The 19,494-nt window shown below is 42.5% G+C and overlaps 26 non-coding genes across 26 annotated transcripts; all 26 read right to left on the minus strand.

Annotated features, from left to right (window-relative positions):
• Positions 1–595: 595 nt before the first annotated feature.
• trnae-cuc (transfer RNA glutamic acid (anticodon CUC)) lies at positions 596–667 on the minus strand. Its single transcript has one exon. It is a non-coding gene; the product is annotated as a tRNA-Glu (tRNA).
• An 880-nt stretch (positions 668–1,547) lies between these two features.
• Positions 1,548–1,619, minus strand: trnae-uuc (transfer RNA glutamic acid (anticodon UUC)). The gene has a single exon. It is a non-coding gene; the product is annotated as a tRNA-Glu (tRNA).
• A 341-nt stretch (positions 1,620–1,960) lies between these two features.
• On the minus strand, positions 1,961–2,032 carry trnae-uuc (transfer RNA glutamic acid (anticodon UUC)). Its single transcript has one exon. It is a non-coding gene; the product is annotated as a tRNA-Glu (tRNA).
• A 466-nt stretch (positions 2,033–2,498) lies between these two features.
• On the minus strand, positions 2,499–2,570 carry trnae-cuc (transfer RNA glutamic acid (anticodon CUC)). Its single transcript has one exon. It is a non-coding gene; the product is annotated as a tRNA-Glu (tRNA).
• Positions 2,571–2,911: 341 nt separating this feature from the next.
• On the minus strand, positions 2,912–2,983 carry trnae-uuc (transfer RNA glutamic acid (anticodon UUC)). The gene has a single exon. It is a non-coding gene; the product is annotated as a tRNA-Glu (tRNA).
• A 344-nt stretch (positions 2,984–3,327) lies between these two features.
• trnae-uuc (transfer RNA glutamic acid (anticodon UUC)) lies at positions 3,328–3,399 on the minus strand. The gene has a single exon. It is a non-coding gene; the product is annotated as a tRNA-Glu (tRNA).
• Positions 3,400–3,865: 466 nt separating this feature from the next.
• Positions 3,866–3,937, minus strand: trnae-cuc (transfer RNA glutamic acid (anticodon CUC)). The gene has a single exon. It is a non-coding gene; the product is annotated as a tRNA-Glu (tRNA).
• An 879-nt stretch (positions 3,938–4,816) lies between these two features.
• Positions 4,817–4,888, minus strand: trnae-cuc (transfer RNA glutamic acid (anticodon CUC)). Its single transcript has one exon. It is a non-coding gene; the product is annotated as a tRNA-Glu (tRNA).
• Positions 4,889–5,232: 344 nt separating this feature from the next.
• Positions 5,233–5,304, minus strand: trnae-uuc (transfer RNA glutamic acid (anticodon UUC)). Its single transcript has one exon. It is a non-coding gene; the product is annotated as a tRNA-Glu (tRNA).
• A 466-nt stretch (positions 5,305–5,770) lies between these two features.
• trnae-cuc (transfer RNA glutamic acid (anticodon CUC)) lies at positions 5,771–5,842 on the minus strand. The gene has a single exon. It is a non-coding gene; the product is annotated as a tRNA-Glu (tRNA).
• Positions 5,843–6,183: 341 nt separating this feature from the next.
• Positions 6,184–6,255, minus strand: trnae-uuc (transfer RNA glutamic acid (anticodon UUC)). Its single transcript has one exon. It is a non-coding gene; the product is annotated as a tRNA-Glu (tRNA).
• Positions 6,256–6,599: 344 nt separating this feature from the next.
• On the minus strand, positions 6,600–6,671 carry trnae-uuc (transfer RNA glutamic acid (anticodon UUC)). The gene has a single exon. It is a non-coding gene; the product is annotated as a tRNA-Glu (tRNA).
• A 466-nt stretch (positions 6,672–7,137) lies between these two features.
• On the minus strand, positions 7,138–7,209 carry trnae-cuc (transfer RNA glutamic acid (anticodon CUC)). Its single transcript has one exon. It is a non-coding gene; the product is annotated as a tRNA-Glu (tRNA).
• An 881-nt stretch (positions 7,210–8,090) lies between these two features.
• trnae-cuc (transfer RNA glutamic acid (anticodon CUC)) lies at positions 8,091–8,162 on the minus strand. Its single transcript has one exon. It is a non-coding gene; the product is annotated as a tRNA-Glu (tRNA).
• Positions 8,163–8,506: 344 nt separating this feature from the next.
• trnae-uuc (transfer RNA glutamic acid (anticodon UUC)) lies at positions 8,507–8,578 on the minus strand. Its single transcript has one exon. It is a non-coding gene; the product is annotated as a tRNA-Glu (tRNA).
• Positions 8,579–9,044: 466 nt separating this feature from the next.
• On the minus strand, positions 9,045–9,116 carry trnae-cuc (transfer RNA glutamic acid (anticodon CUC)). Its single transcript has one exon. It is a non-coding gene; the product is annotated as a tRNA-Glu (tRNA).
• Positions 9,117–9,460: 344 nt separating this feature from the next.
• Positions 9,461–9,532, minus strand: trnae-uuc (transfer RNA glutamic acid (anticodon UUC)). The gene has a single exon. It is a non-coding gene; the product is annotated as a tRNA-Glu (tRNA).
• A 465-nt stretch (positions 9,533–9,997) lies between these two features.
• On the minus strand, positions 9,998–10,069 carry trnae-cuc (transfer RNA glutamic acid (anticodon CUC)). The gene has a single exon. It is a non-coding gene; the product is annotated as a tRNA-Glu (tRNA).
• Positions 10,070–10,410: 341 nt separating this feature from the next.
• trnae-uuc (transfer RNA glutamic acid (anticodon UUC)) lies at positions 10,411–10,482 on the minus strand. Its single transcript has one exon. It is a non-coding gene; the product is annotated as a tRNA-Glu (tRNA).
• Positions 10,483–10,948: 466 nt separating this feature from the next.
• On the minus strand, positions 10,949–11,020 carry trnae-cuc (transfer RNA glutamic acid (anticodon CUC)). Its single transcript has one exon. It is a non-coding gene; the product is annotated as a tRNA-Glu (tRNA).
• A 341-nt stretch (positions 11,021–11,361) lies between these two features.
• Positions 11,362–11,433, minus strand: trnae-uuc (transfer RNA glutamic acid (anticodon UUC)). The gene has a single exon. It is a non-coding gene; the product is annotated as a tRNA-Glu (tRNA).
• Positions 11,434–11,899: 466 nt separating this feature from the next.
• Positions 11,900–11,971, minus strand: trnae-uuc (transfer RNA glutamic acid (anticodon UUC)). The gene has a single exon. It is a non-coding gene; the product is annotated as a tRNA-Glu (tRNA).
• A 344-nt stretch (positions 11,972–12,315) lies between these two features.
• On the minus strand, positions 12,316–12,387 carry trnae-uuc (transfer RNA glutamic acid (anticodon UUC)). The gene has a single exon. It is a non-coding gene; the product is annotated as a tRNA-Glu (tRNA).
• A 466-nt stretch (positions 12,388–12,853) lies between these two features.
• Positions 12,854–12,925, minus strand: trnae-cuc (transfer RNA glutamic acid (anticodon CUC)). Its single transcript has one exon. It is a non-coding gene; the product is annotated as a tRNA-Glu (tRNA).
• Positions 12,926–13,266: 341 nt separating this feature from the next.
• Positions 13,267–13,338, minus strand: trnae-uuc (transfer RNA glutamic acid (anticodon UUC)). The gene has a single exon. It is a non-coding gene; the product is annotated as a tRNA-Glu (tRNA).
• A 466-nt stretch (positions 13,339–13,804) lies between these two features.
• On the minus strand, positions 13,805–13,876 carry trnae-cuc (transfer RNA glutamic acid (anticodon CUC)). Its single transcript has one exon. It is a non-coding gene; the product is annotated as a tRNA-Glu (tRNA).
• Positions 13,877–19,494: the final 5,618 nt, after the last annotated feature.

The following is a 19,494-nucleotide window of genomic DNA, read 5'->3' on the forward strand; positions in this document are numbered from 1 at the left end:
AGGATTGGCAAGTCTATGAACACAAATTTGGCACTTATTGAGAGTTTAATAGTTTAGTTCCCTGAACGGGAATCGAACCCGGGCCGCGGCGGTGAAAACGCTGAATCCTAGCCACTAGACCATCAGGGACATTTTTCCTGTTTTGGAAGGCACCTTTTCAGGAATTTATGGTCATAAAAAGGAACAGGAGTTTAAGTAACACAATCAAATGACTTAAAGAAGTACTAACGAGAAGACATATTGTTTGATGCAAGGGGGGAAAGTGGCCATCTTTGTCTAACTGATATAACCATCATGTAAAAGAGGAGCCTGTTTAAGACATGGACTTTAATCAAGCTTCAATGCACTGTCGTGTTCTGTCCCCATTCAGCTCACAAAACTTCTACACCTCAACTTCCAGGGACCTAATTTCTCATACAACAGCAGGATAGGTCTATGACTTACAGCAATCATCAGTCCTTCACAGGATGACTAAGGACCAGCCTGTTTAACTGAACTGATAAGGATTGTGTAACATTCTCCACCTGATTCATTATCAACATGATACTCTCCTATGTACCCAAATTTGATTCCAATTGAGTTTTCAATAGCTTAATTCCCTGACCGGGGATCGAACCCGGGCCGCGGCGGTGAGAGCGCCGAATCCTAGCCACTAGAACATCAGGGACATGTTCGAAATGTACCTGGTCAGGACTCTAACAGCTTTAAAATAACCAGGAGTTGAAGTACCACCATCTAATGACTTAAAGAAGTACTAACGAGAAGACAGATTGTTTGAAGCAGGGAGTGAAAAACAACCTTTTCGACCTGATATACACACCATGTAAAAGAGGAGCCTGTTTAAGACATGGACCTGCATCAAGCTAAAATACACTGTTGTTGTTCTCTCCCCATTCAGCTTACAAAACATCTACACCTTAACTTCCAGGGACCCAATTTATCTTACATCAGCAGGATTGGCAAGTCTATGAACACAAATTTGGCACTTATTGAGAGTTTAATAGTTTAGTTCCCTGACCGGGAATCGAACCCGTGCCGCGGCTGTGAAAACACCGAATCCTATCCACTAGACCATCAGGGACATTTTTCCTGTTTTGGAAGGCACCTTTTCAGGAATTTATGGTCATAAAAAGGAACAGGAGTTAAAGTAACACAATCAAATGACTTAAAGAAGTACTAACGAGAAGACATATTGTTTGATGCAAGGAGAGAAAGTGGCCATCTTTGTCGAACTGATATAACCATCATGTAAAAGAGGAGCCTGTTTAAGACATGGACTTTCATCAAGCTTCAATGCACTGTCGTGTTCTCTCCCCATTCTGCTCACAAAACTTCTACACCTCAACTTCCAGGGACCTAATTTCTAATACAACAGCAGGAAAGGTCTGTGACTTACAGCAATCATCAGTCCTTCACAGGATGACTAAGGACCAGCCTGTTTAACTGAACTGATAAGGATTGTGTTACATTCTCCACCTGATTCATTATCAACATGATGCTGTCCTATGTACCCAAATTTGATTCCAATTGAGTTTTCAATAGCTTAATTCCCTGACCGGGGATCGAACCCGGGCCGCGGCGGTGAAAGCGCCGAATCCTAGCAACTAGACCATCAGGGACATGTTCGAAATGTACCTGGTCAGGACTCTCACGTCTTTAAAATAACCAGGAGTTGAAGTACCACCATCTAATGACTTAAAGAAGTACTAACGAGAAGACAGATTGTTTGAAGCAGGGAGTGAAAAACAACCTTTTCGACCTGATATACACACCATGTAAAAGAGGAGCCTGTTTAAGACATGGACCTGCATCAAGCTAAAATACACTGTCGTGTTCTCTCCCCATTCAGCTCACAAAAGATCTACACCTTAACTTCCAGGGATCCAATTTATCTTACATCAGCAGGATTGGCAAGTCTATGAACACAAATTTGGCACTTATTGAGAGTTTAATAGTTTACTTCCCTGACCGGGAATCGAACCCGGGCAGCGGCGGTGAAAACACCGAATCCTAGCCACTAGACCATCAGGGACATTTTTCCTGTTTTGGAAGGCACCTTTTCAGGAATTTATGGTCATAAAAAGCAACAGGAGTTAAAGTAACACAATCAAATGACTTAAAGAAGTACTAACGAGAAGACATATTGTTTGATGCAAGGGGTGAAAGTGGCCATCTTTGTCGAACTGATATAACCATCATGTAAAAGAGGAGCCTGTTTAAGACATGGACTTTCATCAAGCTTCAATTTACTGTCGTGTTCTCTCCCCATTCAGCTCACAAAACTTCTACACCTGAACTTCCAGGGACCTAATTTCTCATACAACAGCAGGATAGGTCTATGACTTACAGTAATCATCAGTCCTTCACAGGATGACTAAGGACCAGCCTGTTTAACTGAACTGATAAGGATTGTGTAACATTCTCCACCTGATTCATTATCAACATGATGCTCTCCTATGTACCCAAATTTGATTCCAATTGAGTTTTCAATAGCTTAATTCCCTGACCGGGAATCGAACCCGGGCCGCGGCGGTGAGAGCGCCGAATCCTAGCCACTAGACCATCAGGGACATGTTCGAAATGTACCTGGTCAGGACTCTAACGGCTTTAAAATAACCAGGAGTTGAAGTACCACCATCTAATGACTTAAAGAAGTACTAACGAGAAAACAGATTGTTTGAAGCAGGGAGTGAAAAACAACCTTTTCGACCTGATATACACACCATGTAAAAGAGGAGCCTGTTTAAGACAGGGACCTGCATCAAGCTAAAATACACTGTTGTGTTCTCTCCCCATTCAGCTTACAAAACATCTACACCTGAACTTCCAGGGACCCAATTTGTCTTACATCAGCAGGATTGGCAAGTCTATGAACACAAATTTGGCACTTATTGAGAGTTTAATAGTTTAGTTCCCTGACCGGGAATCGAACCCGGGCCGCGGCGGTGAAAACGCCGAATCCTAGCCACTAGACCATCAGGGACATGTTCGATATGTACCTGGTCAGGACTCTCACGGCTTTAAAATAACCAGGAGTTGAAGTACCACCATCTAATGACTTAAAGAAGTACTAACGAGAAGACAGATTGTTTGAAGCAGGGAGTGAAAGACACCATCTTTGTCGACCTGATATACACACCATGTAAAAGAGGAGCCTGTTTAAGACATGGACCTGCATCAAGCTAAAATACACTGTCGTGTTCTCTCCCCATTCAGCTCACAAAAGATCTACAACTGAACTTCCAGGGACCCAATTTATCTTACATCAGCAGGATTGGCAAGTCTATGAACATAAATTTGGCACTCATTGAGAGTTTAATAGTTTAGTTCCCTGACCGGGAATCGAACCCGGGCCGCGGCGGTGAAAACGCCGAATCCTAGCCACTAGACCATCAGGGACATTTTTCCTGTTTTGGAAGGCACCTTTTCAGGAATTTATGGTCATAAAAAGGAACAGGAGTTAAAGTAACACAATCAAATGACTTAAAGAAGTACTAACGAGAAGACATATTGTTTGATGCAAGGAGTGAAATTGGCCATCTTTGTCGAACTGATATAACCATCATGTAAAAGAGGAGCCTGTTTAAGACATGGACTTTCATCAAGCTTCAATTAACTGTCGTGTTCTCTCCCCATTCAGCTCACAAAACTTCTACACCTGAACTTCCAGGGACCTAATTTCTCATACAACAGCAGGATAGGTCTATGACTTACAGTAATCATCAGTCCTTCACAGGATGACTAAGGACCAGCCTGTTTAACTGAACTGATAAGGATTGTGTAACATTCTCCACCTGATTCATTATCAACATGATGCTCTCCTATGTACCCAAATTTGATTCCAATTGAGTTTTCAATAGCTTAATTCCCTGACCGGGAATCGAACCCGGGCCGCGGCGGTGAGAGCGCCGAATCCTAGCCACTAGACCATCAGGGACATGTTCGAAATGTACCTGGTCAGGACTCTCACGGCTTTAAAATAACCAGGAGTTGAAGTACCACCATCTAATGACTTAAAGAAGTACTAACGAGAAGACAGATTGTTTGAAGCAGGGAGTGAAAAACAACCTTTTCGACCTGATATACACACCATGTAAAAGAGGAGCCTGTTTAAGACATGGACCTGCATCAAGCTAAAATACACTGTTGTTGTTCTCTCCCCATTCAGCTTCCAAACATCTACACCTTAACTTCCAGGGACCCAATTTATCTTACATCAGCAGGATTGGCAAGTCTATGAACACAAATTTGGCACTTATTGAGAGTTTAATAGTTTAGTTCCCTGACCGGGAATCGAACCCGTGCCGCGGCTGTGAAAACACCGAATCCTATCCACTAGACCATCAGGGACATTTTTCCTGTTTTGGAAGGCACCTTTTCAGGAATTTATGGTCATAAAAAGGAACAGGAGTTAAAGTAACACAATCAAATGACTTAAAGAAGTACTAACGAGAAGAAATATTGTCTGATGCAGGGAGTGAAAGTGGCCATCTTTGTCGACCTGATATAACCATCATGTAAAAGAGGAGCCTGTTTAAGACATGGACTTTCATCAAGCTTCAATTAACTGTCGTGTTCTCTCCCCATTCAGCTCACAAAACTCCTACACCTCAACTTCCAGGGAGCTAATTTCTCATACAACAGCAGGATAGGTCTATGACTTACAGCAATCATCAGTCCTTCACAGGATGACTAAGGACCAGCCTGTTTAACTGAACTGATAAGGATTGTGTAACATTCTCCACCTGATTCATTATCAACATGATGCTCTCCTATGTACCCAAATGTGATTCCAATTGAGTTTTCAATAGCTTAATTCCCTGACCGGGAATCGAACCCAGGCCGCGGCGGTGAGAGCGCCGAATCCTAGCCACTAGACCATCAGGGACATGTTCGAAATGTACCTGGTCAGGACTCTCACGGCTTAAAAATTAACAGGAGTTGAAGTATCACCATCTAATGACTTAAAGAAGTACTAACGAGAAGACAGATTGTTTGAAGCAGGGAGTGAAAGACACCATCTTTGTCGACCTGATATACACAACATGTAAAAGAGGAGCCTGTTTAAGACAGGGACCTGCATCAAGCTAAAATACACTGTTGTGTTCTCTCCCCATTCAGCTCACAAAAGATCTACAACTGAACTTCCAGGGACCCAATTTATCTTACATCAGCAGGATTGGCAAGTCTATGAACATAAATTTGGCACTTATTGAGAGTTTAATAGTTTAGTTCCCTGACCGGGAATCGAACCCGGGCCGCGGCGGTGAAAACGCCAAATCCTAGCCACTAGACCATCAGGGACATTTTTCCTGTTTTGGAAGGCACCTTTTCAGGAATTTATGGTCATAAAAAGGAACAGGAGTTAAAGTAACACAATCAAATGACTTAAAGAAGTACTAACGAGAAGACATATTGTTTGATGCAGGGAGTGAAAGTGGCCATCTTTGTCGACCTGATATAGCCATCATGTAAAAGAGGAGCCTGTTTAAGACATGGACTTTCATCAAGCTTCAATTTACTGTCGTGTTCTCTCCCCATTCAGCTCACAAAACTTCTACACCTGAACTTCCAGGGACCTAATTTCTCATACAACAGCAGGATAGGTCTATGACTTACAGTAATCATCAGTCCTTCACAGGATGACTAAGGACCAGCCTGTTTAACTGAACTGATAAGGATTGTGTAACATTCTCCACCTGATTCATTATCAACATGATGCTCTCCTATGTACCCAAATTTGATTCCAATTGAGTTTTCAATAGCTTAATTCCCTGACCGGGAATCTAACCCGGGCCGCGGCGGTGAGAGCGCCGAATCCTAGCCACTAGACCATCAGGGACATGTTCGAAATGTACCTGGTCAGGACTCTAACGGCTTTAAAATAACCAGGAGTTGAAGTACCACCATCTAATGACTTAAAGAAGTACTAACGAGAAAACAGATTGTTTGAAGCAGGGAGTGAAAAACAAACTTTTCGACCTGATATACACACCATGTAAAAGAGGAGCCTGTTTAAGACAGGGACCTGCATCAAGCTAAAATACACTGTTGTGTTCTCTCCCCATTCAGCTTACAAAACATCTACACCTGAACTTCCAGGGACCCAATTTGTCTTACATCAGCAGGATTGGCAAGTCTATGAACACAAATTTGGCACTTATTGAGAGTTTAATAGTTTAGTTCCCTGTCCGGGAATTGAACCCGGGCCGCGGCGGTGAAAACGCCGAATCCTAGCCACTAGACCATCAGGGACATGTTCGATATGTACCTGGTCAGGACTCTCACGGCTTTAAAATAACCAGGAGTTGAAGTACCACCATCTTATGACTTAAAGAAGTACTAACGAGAAGACAGATTGTTTGAAGCAGGGAGTGAAAGACACCATCTTTGTCGACCTGATATACACACCATGTAAAAGAGGAGCCTGTTTAAGACATGGACCTGCATCAAGCTAAAATACACTGTCGTGTTCTCTCCCCATTCAGCTCACAAAAGATCTACAACTGAACTTCCAGGGACCCAATTTATCTTACATCAGCAGGATTGGCAAGTCTATGAACATAAATTTGGAACTTATTGAGAGTTTAATAGTTTAGTTCCCTGACCGGGAATCGAACCCGGGCCGCGGCGGTGAAAACGCCGAATCCTAGCCACTAGACCATCAGGGACATTTTTCCTGTTTTGGAAGGCACCTTTTCAGGAATTTATGGTCATAAAAAGGAACAGGAGTTAAAGTAACACAATCAAATGACTTAAAGAAGTACTAACGAGAAGACATATTGTTTGATGCAAGGAGTGAAATTGGCCATCTTTGTCGAACTGATATAACCATCATGTAAAAGAGGAGCCTGTTTAAGACATGGACTTTCATCAAGCTTCAATTAACTGTCGTGTTCTCTCCCCATTCAGCTCACAAAACTTCTACACCTGAACTTCCAGGGACCTAATTTCTCATACAACAGCAGGATAGGTCTATGACTTACAGTAAACATCAGTCCTTCACAGGATGACTAAGGACCAGCCTGTTTAACTGAACTGATAAGGATTGTGTAACATTCTCCACCTGATTCATTATCAACATGATGCTCTCCTATGTACCCAAATTTGATTCCAATTGAGTTTTCAATAGCTTAATTCCCTGACCGGGAATCGAACCCGGGCCGCGACGGTGAGAGCGCCGAATCCTAGCCACTAGACCATCAGGGACATGTTCGAAATGTACCTGGTCAGGACTCTCACGGCTTTAAAATGAACAGGAGTTGAAGTATCACAATCTAATGATTTAAAGAAGTACAAACGAAAAGACAGATTGTTTGAAGCAGGGAGTGAAAGACACCATCTTTGTCGACCTGATATACACAACATGTAAAAGAGGAGCCTGTTTAAGACAGGGACCTGCATCAAGCTAAAATACACTGTTGTGTTCTCTCCCCATTCAGCTTCCAAACATCTACACCTGAACTTCCAGGGACCCAATTTATCTTACATCAGCAGGATTGGCAAGTCTATGAACACAAATTTGGCACTTATTGAGAGTTTAATAGTTTAGTTCCCTGACTGGGAATCGAACCCGGGCCGCGGCGGTGAAAACGCTGAATCCTAGCCACTAGACCATCAGGGACATTTTTCCTGTTTTGGAAGGCACCTTTTCAGGAATTTATGGTCATAAAAAGGAACAGGAGTTTAAGTAACACAATCAAATGACTTAAAGAAGTACTAACGAGAAGAAATATTGTTTGATGCAGGGAGTGAAAGTGGCCATCTTTGTCGACCTGATATAACCATCATGTAAAAGAGGAGCCTGTTTAAGACATGGACTTTCATCAAGCTTCAATGCACTGTCGTGTTCTCTCCCCATTCAGCTCACAAAACTCCTACACCTCAACTTCCAGGGACCTAATTTCTCATACAACAGCAGGATAGGTCTATGACTTACAGCAATCATCAGTCCTTCACAGGATGACTAAGGACCAGCCTGTTTAACTGAACTGATAAGGATTGTGTAACATTCTCCACCTGATTCATTATCAACATGATGCTCTCCTATGTACCCAAATTTGATTCCAATTGAGTTTTCAATAGCTTAATTCCCTGACCGGGAATCGAACCCAGGCCGCGGCGGTGAGAGCGCCGAATCCTAGCCACTAGACCATCAGGGACATGTTCGAAATGTACCTGGTCAGGACTCTCACGGCTTAAAAATGAACAGGAGTTGAAGTATCACCATCTAATGACTTAAAGAAGTACTAACGAGAAGACAGATTGTTTGAAGCAGGGAGTGAAAGACACCATCTTTGTCGACCTGATATACACACCATGTAAAAGAGGAGCCTGTTTAAGACATGGACCTGCATCAAGCTAAAATACACTGTCGTGTTCTCTCCCCATTCAGCTCACAAAAGATCTACAACTGAACTTCCAGGGACCCAATTTATCTTACATCAGCAGGATTGGCAAGTCTATGAACACAAATTTGGCACTTATTGAGAGTTTAATAGTTTAGTTCCCTGACCGGGAATCAAACCCGGGCCGCGGCGGTGAAAACGCCGAATCCTAGCCACTAGACCATCAGGGACATTTTTCCTGTTTTGGAAGGCACCTTTTCAGGAATTTATGGTCATAAAAAGGAACAGGAGTTAAAGTAACACAATCAAATGACTTAAAGAAGTACTAACGAGAAGACATATTGTTTGATGCAAGGGGTGAAAGTGGCCATCTTTGTCGAACTGATATAACCATCATGTAAAAGAGGAGCCTGTTTAAGACATGGACTTTCATCAAGCTTCAATGCATTGTCGTGTTCTCTCCCCATTCAGCTCACAAAACTTCTACACCTCAACTTCCAGGGACCTAATTTCTCATACAACAGCAGGATAGGTCTATTACTTACAGCAATCATCAGTCCTTCACAGGATGACTAAGGACCAGCCTGTTTAACTGAACTGATAAGGATTGTGTAACATTCTCCACCTGATTCATTATCAACATGATGCTCTCCTATGTACCCAAATTTGATTCCAATTGAGTTTTCAATAGCTTAATTCCCTGACCGGGAATCGAACCCGGGCCGCGGCGGTGAGAGCGCCGAATCCTAGCCACTAGACCATCAGGGACATGTTCGATATGTACCTGGTCAGGACTCTCACGGCTTTAAAATAACCAGGAGTTGAAGTACCACCATCTAATGACTTAAAGAAGTACTAACGAGAAGACAGATTGTTTGAAGCAGGGAGTGAAAGACACCATCTTTGTCGACCTGATATACACACCATGTAAAAGAGGAGCCTGTTTAAGACATGGACCTGCATCAAGCTAAAATACACTGTCGTGTTCTCTCCCCATTCAGCTCACAAAAGATCTACAACTGAACTTCCAGGGAGCCAATTTATCTTACATCAGCAGGATTGGCAAGTCTATGAACACAAATTTGGCACTTATTGAGAGTTTAATAGTTTAGTTCCCTGACCGGGAATCGAACCCGGGCCGCGGCGGTGAAAACGCCGAATCCTAGCCACTAGACCATCAGGGACATTTTTCCTGTTTTGGAAGGCACCTTTTCAGGAATTTATGGTCATAAAAAGGAACAGGAGTTAAAGTAACACAATCAAATGACTTAAAGAAGTACTAACGAGAAGACATATTGTTTGATGCAAGGAGAGAAAGTGGCCATCTTTGTCGAACTGATATAACCATCATGTAAAAGAGGAGCCTGTTTAAGACATGGACTTTCATCAAGCTTCAATTTACTGTCGTGTTCTCTCCCCATTCAGCTCACAAAGCTTCTACACCTGAACTTCCAGGGACCTAATTTCTCATACAACAGCAGGATAGGTCTATGACTTACAGTAATCATCAGTCCTTCACAGGATGACTAAGGACCAGCCTGTTTAACTAACTGATAAGGATTGTGTAACATTCTCCACCTGATTCATTATCAACATGATGCTCTCCTATGTACCCAAATTTGATTCCAATTGAGTTTTCAATAGCTTAATTCCCTGACCGGGAATCGAACCCGGGCCGCGGCGGTGAGAGCGCCGAATCCTAGCCACTAGACCATCAGGGACATGTTTGTAATGTACCTGGTCAGGACTCTAACGGCTTTAAAATAACCAGGAGTTGAAGTACCACCATCTAATGACTTAAAGAAGTACTAACGAGAAGACAGATTGTTTGAAGCAGGGAGTGAAAAACAACCTTTTCGACCTGATATACACACCATGTAAAAGAGGAGCCTGTTTAAGACATGGACCTGCATCAAGCTAAAATACACTGTTGTTGTTCTCTCCCCTTTCAGCTTCCAAACATCTACACCTTAACTTCCAGGGACCCAATTTATCTTACATCAGCAGGATTGGCAAGTCTATGAACACAAATTTGGCACTTATTGAGAGTTTAATAGTTTAGTTCCCTGACCGGGAATCGAACCCGGGCCGCGGCGGTGAAAACGCCGAATCCTAGCCACTAGACCATCAGGGACATTTTTCCTGTTTTGGAAGGCACCTTTTCAGGAATTTATGGTCATAAAAAGGAACAGGAGTTAAAGTAACACAATCAAATGACTTAAAGAAGTACTAACGAGAAGACATATTGTTTGATGCAGGGAGTGAAAGTGGCCATCTTTGTCGACCTGATATAACCATCATGTAAAAGAGGAGCCTGTTTAAGACATGGACTTTCATCAAGCTTCAATTTACTGTCGTGTTCTCTCCCCATTCAGCTCACAAAGCTTCTACACCTGAACTTCCAGGGACCTAATTTCTCATACAACAGCAGGATAGGTCTATGACTTACAGTAATCATCAGTCCTTCACAGGATGACTAAGGACCAGCCTGTTTAACTGAACTGATAAGGATTGTGTAACATTCTCCACCTGATTCATTATCAACATGATGCTCTCCTATGTACCCAAATTTGATTCAAATTGAGTTTTCAATAGCTTAATTCCCTGACCGGGAATCGAACCCGGGCCGCGGCGGTGAGAGCGCCGAATCCTAGCCACTAGACCATCAGGGACATGTTTGTAATGTACCTGGTCAGGACTCTAACGGCTTTAAAATAACCAGGAGTTGAAGTACCACCATCTAATGACTTAAAGAAGTACTAACGAGAAGACAGATTGTTTGAAGCAGGGAGTGAAAAACAACCTTTTCGACCTGATATACACACCATGTAAAAGAGGAGCCTGTTTAAGACATGGACCTGCATCAAGCTAAAATACACTGTTGTTGTTCTCTCCCCTTTCAGCTTCCAAACATCTACACCTTAACTTCCAGGGACCCAATTTATCTTACATCAGCAGGATTGGCAAGTCTATGAACACAAATTTGGCACTTATTGAGAGTTTAATAGTTTAGTTCCCTGACCGGGAATCGAACCCGGGCCTCGGCGGTGAAAACGCCGAATCCTAGCCACTAGACCATCAGGGACATTTTTCCTGTTTTGGAAGGCACCTTTTCAGGAATTTATGGTCATAAAAAGGAACAGGAGTTAAAGTAACACAATCAAATGACTTAAAGAAGTACTAACGAGAAGACATATTGTTTGATGCAAGGAGAGAAAGTGGCCATCTTTGTCGAACTGATATAACCATCATGTAAAAGAGGAGCCTGTTTAAGACATGGACTTTCATCAAGCTTCAATGCACTGTCGTGTTCTCTCCCCATTCAGCTCACAAAACTTCTACACCTCAACTTCCAGGGACCTAATTTCTCATACAACAGCAGGAAAGGTCTGTGACTTACAGCAATCATCAGTCCTTCACAGGATGACTAAGGACCAGCCTGTTTAACTGAACTGATAAGGATTGTGTAACATTCTCCACCTGATTCATTATCAACATGATGCTCTCCTATGTAGCCAAATTTGATTCCAATTGAGTTTTCAATAGCTTAATTCCCTGACCGGGAATCGAACCCGGGCCGCGGCGGTGAAAGCGCCGAATCCTAGCCACTAGACCATCAGGGACATGTTCGAAATGTACCTGGTCAGGACTCTCACGTCTTTAAAATAACCAGGAGTTGAAGTACCACCATCTAATGACTTAAAGAAGTACTAACGAGAAGACAGATTGTTTGAAGCAGGGAGTGAAAGACACCATCTTTGTCGACCTGATATACACACCATGAAAAAGAGGAGCCTGTTTAAGACATGGACCTGCATCAAGCTAAAATACACTGTCGTGTTCTCTCCCCATTCAGCTCACAAAAGATCTACACCTTAACTTCCAGGGACCCAATTTATCTTACATCAGCAGGATTGGCAAGTCTATGAACACAAATTTGGCACTTATTGAGAGTTTAATAGTTTACTTCCCGGACCGGGAATCGAACCCGGGCAGCGGCGGTGAAAACGCCGAATCCTAGCCACTAGACCATCAGGGACATTTTTCCTGTTTTGGAAGGCACCTTTTCAGGAATTTATGGTCATAAAAAGGAACAGGAGTTAAAGTAACACAATCAAATGACTTAAAGAAGTACTAACGAGAAGACATATTGTTTGATGCAAGGGGTGAAAGTGGCCATCTTTGTCGAACTGATATAACCATCATGTAAAAGAGGAGCCTGTTTAAGACATGGACTTTCATCAAGCTTCAATGCATTGTCGTGTTCTCTCCCCATTCAGCTCACAAAACTTCTACACCTCAACTTCCAGGGACCTAATTTCTCATACAACAGCAGGATAGGTCTATTACTTACAGCAATCATCAGTCCTTCACAGGATGACTAAGGACCAGCCTGTTTAACTGAACTGATAAGGATTGTGTAACATTCTCCACCTGATTCATTATCAACATGATGCTCTCCTATGTACCCAAATTTGATTCCAATTGAGTTTTCAATAGCTTAATTCCCTGACCGGGGATCGAACCCGGGCCGCGGCGGTGAGAGCGCCGAATCCTAGCCACTAGACCATCAGGGACATGTTCGAAATGTACCTGGTCAGGACTCTAACAGCTTTAAAATAACCAGGAGTTGAAGTACCACCATCTAATGACTTAAAGAAGTACTAACGAGAAGACAGATTGTTTGAAGCAGGGAGTGAAAAACAACCTTTTCGACCTGATATACACACCATGTAAAAGAGGAGCCTGTTTAAGACATGGACCTGCATCAAGCTAAAATACACTGTCGTGTTCTCTCCCCATTCAGCTCACAAAAGATCTACACCTTAACTTCCAGGGACCCAATTTATCTTACATCAGCAGGATTGGCAAGTCTATGAACACAAATTTGGCACTTATTGAGAGTTTAATAGTTTACTTCCCTGACCGGGAATCGAACCCGGGCAGCGCCGGTGAAAACGCCGAATCCTAGCCACTAGACCATCAGGGACATTTTTCCTGTTTTGGAAGGCACCTTTTCAGGAATTTATGGTCATAAAAAGGAACAGGAGTTAAAGTGACACAATCAAATGACTTAAAGAAGTACTAACGAGAAGACATATTGTTTGATGCAAGGGGTGAAAGTGGCCATCTTTGTCGAACTGATATAACCATCATGTAAAAGAGGAGCCTGTTTAAGACATGGACTTTCATCAAGCTTCAATGCATTGTCGTGTTCTCTCCCCATTCAGCTCACAAAACTTCTACACCTCAACTTCCAGGGACCTAATTTCTCATACAACAGCAGGATAGGTCTATTACTTACAGCAATCATCAGTCCTTCACAGGATGACTAAGGACCAGCCTGTTTAACTGAACTGATAAGGATTGTGTAACATTCTCCACCTGATTCATTATCAACATGATGCTCTCCTATGTACCCAAATTTGATTCCAATTGAGTTTTCAATAGCTTAATTCCCTGACCGGGGATCGAACCCGGGCCGCGGCGGTGAGAGTGCCGAATCCTAGCCACTAGACCATCAGGGACATGTTCGAAATGTACCTGGTCAGGACTCTAACGGCTTTAAAATAACCAGGAGTTGAAGTACCACCATCTAATGACTTAAAGAAGTACTAACGAGAAGACAGATTGTTTGAAGCAGGGAGTGAAAAACAACCTTTTCGACCTGATATACACACCATGTAAAAGAGGAGCCTGTTTAAGACATGGACCTGCATCAAGCTAAAATACACTGTCGTGTTCTCTCCCCATTCAGCTCACAAAAGATCTACACCTTAACTTCCAGGGACCCAATTTATCTTACATCAGCAGGATTGGCAAGTCTATGAACACAAATTTGGCACTTATTGAGAGTTTAATAGTTTACTTCCCTGACCGGGAATCGAACCCGGGCAGCGGCTGTGAAAACGCCGAATCCTAGCCACTAGACCATAAGGGACATTTTTCCTGTTTTGGAAGGCACCTTTTCAGGAATTTATGGTCATAAAAAGGAACAGGAGTTAAAGTAACACAATCAAATGACTTAAAGAAGTACTAACGAGAAGACATATTGTTTGATGCAAGGGGTGAAAGTGGCCATCTTTGTCGAACTGATATAACCATCATGTAAAAGAGGAGCCTGTTTAAGACATGGACTTTCATCAAGCTTCAATGCATTGTCGTGTTCTCTCCCCATTCAGCTCACAAAACTTCTACACCTCAACTTCCAGGGACCTAATTTCTCATACAACAGCAGGATAGGTCTATTACTGACAGCAATCATCAGTCCTTCACAGGATGACTAAGGACCAGCCTGTTTAACTGAACTGATAAGGATTGTGTAACATTCTCCACCTGATTCATTATCAATCATCAATCAATCAAATTTTATTTGTATAGCCCATATTCACAAATTACAATTCATCTCATAGGGCTTTAACAGGGTGTGACATCCTCTGTCCTTAACCCTCAGCAAGAGTAAGGAAAAACTACAAAAAACCCTTTTAACAGGGTAAAAATATGTAGAAACCTCAGAGAGAGCCACATGTGAGGGATCCCTCTCCCAGGACGGACAGAAGTGCAATAGATGCCACGTGCAGGAGAACATCATCAATAATCAAAGTCTCTAGCAGCATTGATGAAGCACAGTCCATGCTCAGCAACCATCTAGACCACGATCCACCATCCAGACCGGACGCCACTTCAGTCCTCAGTCACCGTCCACCGCCGCCCACCAGGAGGACCCATCACAAGCCACCACTGCGGTCCTGGTCCACCGCCCGTGCCCAATGCCAACGCGACACAGGGTCCGCCACCAGCACCACGATCAGCCCACATGACTCAGAATCCGCCACACTGGATCCAACACCGCGACCCCCGGTGCGCGATCCACAAACCGTAATCCATGGTGCGGCCACAGAGGCCCTGGATCTGCGGGTGATAAAGCAAAGGGATTCCGGGGAAGGGGGATAGGGATGGAGAAGAGGAAGGAGAAGCTGGAAAGAGAAGCTCCGTGTGTCATGTGTCATAAAATAGACCAAGTAACGTTCTGGCGCACTAATTAGCTCTAACTATAAGCTTTATCAAAAAGGAAGGTTTTGAGCCTACTTTTAAACGAACAGATGGTGACTGCCTCCCGAACTGAAAGTGGTAGATTATTCCACAGCCGAGGGGCTTGATGGCTAAAAGCTCTGGCTCCTACTCTACTTTTAGAGAATTTAGGGACGACAAGTAGGCTTGAATTCTGGGAGCGGAGTGCTCTAGTGGGTTTATAAGGTATTAACAGCTCTTTAAGGTATAAAGGCGCTATATTATTAAGGGCCTTGAAGGTGAGGAGGAGAATTTTAAATTCTATTCTAGATTTAACTGGAAGCCAGTGTAGCGATGCTAATATTGGAGAAATGTGCTCTCTTCTCTTTGTTCTCGTCAGGACACGTGCTGCAGCATTTTGGACAAGCTGTAGAGTCTTTAACGACTTCCTGCTGGAGCCTGATAATAATGAATTACAATAGTCCAGTCTCGATGTAACAAAGGCGTGGACTAGTTTTTCTGCATCTTTTTGTGAAAGGACATGTCTAATTTTTGAAATATTACGCAAGTGGAAAAAAGCGGTCCTAGAAATTTGTTTTAAGTGACTATTAAAGGATAAATCAGGATCGAAGATCACTCCCAAGTTCCTGACTGTTTCATTGGAAGCAAGGGCAATGTCGTCTAGCGCAGCTATATCATTAGATAATGCATCTCTAAGGTGTTTGGGGCCAAGTATTATAACCTCTGTTTTGTCTGAGTTTAATAAGAGAAAATTGCGGGTCATCCAGGTTTTTATGTCCTTGAGACATGTTCGAAGTTTAGTTAATTGATTACTTTGTTCAGGTTTTATTGACAAATATAACTGGGTGTCATCCGCATAGCAGTGGAAATTTACCGAGTGTGTCCTGATAATGTTTCCTAGTGGAAGCATATATAATGAGAATAAAATTGGGCCGAGCACAGAGCCCTGTGGAACACCATGATTAACTTTGGTGCGCACAGATGACTCATCATTAATTTGCACAAATTGGGAGCGATCAGAAAAATACGATTTAAACCAGTTAAGGGCGGTTCCATTAATGTTAATTAACTGTTTTAGTCTTTGTAATAAAATTTGATGGTCAATTGTGTCGAATGCTGCACTGAGATCTAACAGAACGAGGACAGACACAAGTCCCTGATCTGAGGCTATTAAAAGGTCATTAGTGACTTTTGCCAAGGCTGTCTCTGTACTGTGATTGGCTCTAAACCCCGATTGAAAGTCTTCATATATATTATTTTCCTGGAGAAACTCACACAGCTGATTGGCTACCACTTTTTCTAAGATTTTAGAAATGAAGGAGAGGTTAGATATTGGTCTGTAATTGGCTAAAACCTCTGGGTCTAGGGTGGGTTTTTTGAGTAGGGGTTTGATGACAGCTATTTTAAAAGACTGTGGTACATAACCTGATGATAATGACAGATTGATAATGTTAAGTAACGAACTATCAATTAGGGGCAGAATGTCTTTAAGTAAGTTGGTAGGAATGGGATCTAAGATACAGGTTGTTGGTTTAGAACCTGAGATTAATTTGGTAAACTGATCACGGGTGATCAGAGAGAAGCTGTCTAAGTAATGGGTAGGATTCTCAGCCGTTTCTGAGATCTCTGTTGTTGGGAGGGTATTAGTGCCAATTGAGGGCAGGAGATGGTTGATTTTATTTCTAATAGTTTGAATTTTATCATTAAAAAAGGTCATAAAGATATTGCTATTTAGGGATGGAGGAATACTGGGTTCGGTGGAGGTGTGACTCTCTGTCAGCCTGGCTACAGTGCAGAAGAGAAACCTGGGGTTATTTTTATTCTCTTCTATTAGTTTTGAATAGTAGGCGGCTCTTACTTTGTGGAGAGCCTTTTTATATTCTTTAACACTATTCTTCCAGTCTATGAGGTTTTCAACATTGTTGCTGGAGCGCCACTTCCTTTCTAGTTTTCTTGATAATTGTTTTAACTCATTTGTCTGGGAATTATACCACGGAGCTAATTTACTATGTTTGACATTTTTCTTTTTTAGAGGCGCTATTGAGTCTAATGTTAATCGTAATGAGTCTGCAGAGCTATCGACGAGGTGGTCGATCTCAATGGAGCTCAGGGTTTTAAAGAATTTGTTGTTTATATCTACTGCTAATACGGGTTTAAATGTAATTGGGATTATTTCCTTAAATTTAGCTACAGCACTATCAGGTAGACATCTAGAAAATGAATTTTTTATTAGTGGCATATATTCAGTTATTGAAAAATCAAAGGTTATTAAATTATGGTCTGATAGAACTGGATTGCGCGGAAGTACTGTTAAATTTTCAATTGCGACACCGTACGATAATACAAGGTCAAGTGTGTGGTTACCACAATGAGTAGGTTTGTGCACACACTGACTGAAACCAATAGAGTCTAGTATTGAAATAAATGCTACGCTAAGGCAATCTTTATTATTATCAACATGAATATTAAAGTCACCAACAATAATAATTTTATCGGTCTTTAGGACTAAGTTTGATAAAAACTCAGGGAATTCCTTTAAAAATTCAGTATAAGCCCTGGGAGCACGGTAAACTATGGCAAATATGATTGGCTGTTGGTGGTTCCTGGATTGGCGTGGAAGACTAAGAACCAGACATTCAAATGACTTGTAGCTGAGTTTAGGTTTAGGATTAATTGATAGACTGGAGTTAAAAATAGCAGCAACTCCACCTCCTCGCCCAATTTCTCTAGGAACCTGTGAATTGATATGACTGGGGGGAGTAGATTCATTTAGACTGACATAATCATCAGGATGCAGCCACGTCTCAGTGAGGGACAATAAATCTATGTTGTAATCAGAGACTATTTCATTAACTAAAAGAGCCTTTTTTTCCAGTGATCTAATGTTTAAAAGACCACATTTAAAAGTCTGGGTTTCCTGTATTGTTTCAGAGGTTGTTTTAATTTGTATTAAATTTTTGTGTGGCGTTCTCGCTCTATTATTGTTTAATTTCAATAATTTAATCGGACGGTGAACAGACACAATCTCTATGGGGTTTTGTGACTGATCCAGAGGGAGCGCAGAGAAGTGTTTAGCACTGCAGCTCTGCTTCCTGGTCCCAACTATGGGTTGTCATGTTATAGACTTAGTAATATTCCTAGATAAGAGAGCTGCTCCATCCCAAGTGGGATGAACGCCGTCTCTCCTAACAAGACCAGGTTTTCTCAAAAAAGTTAGCCAATTATCTATAAAGCCCACGCCGTTTACAGGACACCACCTCGAAAGCCAGCGGTTAAAAGACAACATGCGGCTAAACATGTCATCACCTGTTGTATTAGGGAGCGGGCCAGAGAAAACTACTGTGTCCGACATCGTTTTAGCAAAAGCACACACCGACTCAACATTCAATTTAGTGACCTCCGACATACGAAGCCGGGAGTCGTTGCTGCCGACGTGAATTACGATTTTATTGTATTTACCTTTTTTAGATTTAGCCATTAACTTAAGTTTAGATTCGATGTCGCCGGCTCTGGCCCCTGGGATACAATTAACTATGGTCGCTGGTGTCGCTAACCTGACGTTTCTCAGAACCGAGTCGCCAATAATCAGAGTTTGTTTATCAGCGGGTGCCTCGCTGAGTGGAGAGAATCTATTTGAAACGTGAGCTGGTGGCTCTTTAATCGTGGGCTTTCTAAGTCTAGCACTATGCCCCCTCTGGAACGTCACCCATCTGCCCTGGGCTCCCGGCTGCACGGGACTAGTCTGGGGACTGCTCGTTAAGGCTAAGCTACGTGCTAAGCTAGGTGGCTCCGCGGCTAGCGGGAGCTGGCTAACTACAGCTAACGGAGTTTCTAAGCTGCTGAGCCGAGCTTCTAAGTCGCTAAGCCTCGCCTCCATCGCTATCAACACACTACATTTATTACATGTACCACTACTGTTAAGGGAGGCAGAGGAGTAGGTAAACATTAGACACTCGGAGCAAGAGAGAGCAGTAGAGCAACAGGGAGAGAGAGAAGACATCGCTGCTATATAGCTACGAAGGTGAGCTCAGACAGAACACAGAATCACTAAGCACGATAGAATAAGGGTTGGTATGTGCGAGTGTTTAACTACAGACCGGTGATTTTAGCCGTA

The sequence above is a fragment of the Platichthys flesus genome, chromosome 2 (assembly GCF_949316205.1).
Source record: "Platichthys flesus chromosome 2, fPlaFle2.1, whole genome shotgun sequence".
NCBI classification, from domain to species: domain Eukaryota; kingdom Metazoa; phylum Chordata; class Actinopteri; order Pleuronectiformes; family Pleuronectidae; genus Platichthys; species Platichthys flesus.